This window comes from Lathamus discolor, chromosome Z (genome assembly GCF_037157495.1).
Source record: "Lathamus discolor isolate bLatDis1 chromosome Z, bLatDis1.hap1, whole genome shotgun sequence".
In the NCBI taxonomy this organism is placed as follows: Eukaryota; Metazoa; Chordata; class Aves; order Psittaciformes; family Psittacidae; genus Lathamus; species Lathamus discolor.
The window spans coordinates 72838899-72841694 of record NC_088909.1 but is presented as its reverse complement, the minus strand read 5'-3'; positions in this window follow the sequence as shown (position 1 = coordinate 72841694).

Here is a 2796-nt window from a genome sequence, read left to right as displayed (position 1 = left end):
TGGTTTATTTGTTGTATTAATTCCTCCACTGGCTTCCTTTCACATAAAATTAAGGCTTCTTTCCTTCACCCCTAAGCACTTCAGCAATTAGTGTAATGCTATATAGATCGTGGTCCTCACTCCTTCTGGTCTTTGGCACTGCAGGGGCCCATGGCACTATCTGCAAAAAAAGTTCCTCCTCCAGCTAAGATTCTTCAAAAGTTGAGTCTCCATTTCTGAGTCTGGGTAGTGTCTGGGTACTAGACACTAGTAAAGCTATAATCAAAAGGCAGAGCTCCTACCTTGTGCCTGAATTTAACAAGAATTAAATTGCTCATGACACAGCCAACACTCAGATACAAAGCTCATTGGCAGCAGTTATCCTAGGGCTGCCAAAGCATCCCTTTGTAACTGGGCCAGCAGTATAGTGTTGAACTTGTTAAAGTTTTTCTGTATTCCCAGTTTTCAAATAAGCAACTCCTCCTCCCCCACAAATCTCTTTAAGAGAAATGCTGAATCCCATTCTTAACAACACTACAAAATAGTGAGAAACAGTGTAGTCAGAGACAGTTAAGGCTACCACTAAAGTAAAAGCGCTGATTTAATTTATAGTTCTGAAGGTGAAGAAGTAGGGCACAAACACATTGTACACAAAGCTGTGTAATCTTTCTCTGCACCAGAAAACATTCTTGAAGGAAAGCCAAAGCTGAAAACCATGCAACTCCCTAAAAATAGTTTTAAACAGTAGCCGGGAGGATTAAAATATATGTCTCACAGATCTTTGGTTTTGGAATGTGAAATCTGGTCAATTAAAGTCATGTCAAAATTCAAGAGGAAAAATGCCCCCTGAATCAGGAAACCAAGTTAAAGAGCTGACAATTGTATTTGCCAAGCATGTGTGCTACTGTGTAGGTGATTGGGACACATGAAAAACAAAGTGGTTAAGAAAAACACCCTGATGGAATGTGGAAATCTTAATCCCCAAATCTTGACTCCTAAAGCCTTAGGAATCATTGATCATAATGGATATGAAGGCTGCACCTCCGCAAGTGCACTCAGAGCACAGCGCCCTGTGAAGATACCGAGCTAACTCTGCAGGAGGAAGCAGCGTAGCTGCACCCCGGTGTGCCTAAAAGCCAATATCCCCTGCTGGTCAGTAGGGCTAATTGGCTGTGGCAAAAAAAAAACCCACACTGAAAAGACTCTGCTGCTTTAAGTGCCCAAGCCAGCTCTTACATTTCCACTTGATGCCATACTGGCTCGTGTAGACGTAACCATAATGGTACACAAGCTCTGAATATGCTTTTAATATCAGAAAGTTATCAGTGATGTTAGGTCAAGTACTCCCTCAGAAGTAGACATGAAATGAGACTTTGGTGCAGTAACCTCCCTTGTTCTGTGAACACAGGGAAGTCCTGTGCCTTTATATCCCCATAACAGTGAGATAATAGTGTGAAAAAAAGCTTAGTGAAATCAAAGGAGTTTGAAGCAGGCCATAAAATAATATTCCACACATATTTGTAGTAACTCAACACAATATTGTCTCTACTGACACTGAAATTAAAGCTTACATCTTTTGTCTTGCAAAAAAAAGTAATAAACAAACAAGAAGCAATCCCCTCTCAAACCAATTTCAGGGAAAAAAAAGGAGATGTCTCTGATACAAAATAGCAAAATATGCTTTTTTAAATAAAAGGAAGTCACACAGATTCCCAAAATAACAAGGGCACACTTTTTACCTGGAACAGTACAGGGCTGGAACTATGGCTGCCATATTGAAAGAAACCAAAGAGCACATCAAAGCTGAGCTGTGTTGTCCAGTGACAATTTCCACCTCAAGTCAAAGATGGTAATGGCCAGAAATACCCTGTTTCTCTTGGATTTTTTAAAAACTCACTCACTTCCCTTACAGAAAGAAGGGTCTCCTGTCTGAACAGTCAGGAACAAATGACCTTTAGAAAGTTCTGCAGGAAGCTGAATTAGATGAAGCACTCTCTCTAGTCCAGAAAAAAATCATAATTTGTTTGCCATTGAATAGCTGCTCAAGTATCTTAATGCCTGCTTCTAAATTAATACAGGGTTCATTCAGCTGTCACTCAGCTGAAATGATTGCAACAGAGTAGGTGGAAGGTCTGGCTGACCAGTTCTAGACCTAGAAAATTCTGTGGAAATGCATTTTCAGCTGATGGTATCACAGAACAATGCAGCCCTCCCACTCTCACAGGCCATGTCTCTACGACTAATGCCACATTTCTTTCAGTTCTTCCACTAATTCTCTTCTGTCTGACTACAAATGACAAATTGGAGCTCTTCTAATAATAAGGACCCTTATTTTTTTATGAATACATACTTCTCATCCAATTTCCCTTAAAAAATAAGCTCCTAAAGAAAACTGAAAAATGTTCTAAATGCCCCCAAATGCCACTGATTTATCATACTTGGAAATAATATAATATTACAGAAAATGATTTCTTCCATTATGTTCATTACCTGAAAAATCAATTTACTAGCACTGGCTTCTCTTTATTTATTATTTCTTTTTTTTTTTTTTTAATTCAGATGCATTATAGACAATTATGGTCTCCCTGCTCTTCATAATGCTTCCTACACTATTATTAAAAGGAATAGCAGGTGTCCTCTTTAATTAAGGTATTTACCAAATCCCTTATCTATGCGCACATGCTATTTTACACAGAAATTTAAATATTCTTTTCCTCTAGAACTATGACAATTTTGGTAAAGTAATTCTTGAAAGGTCTAACAAAATTTTAGTGTTTGCAAGTTTTAAAACATTAAACAAAAATGAGGTGTCATTCC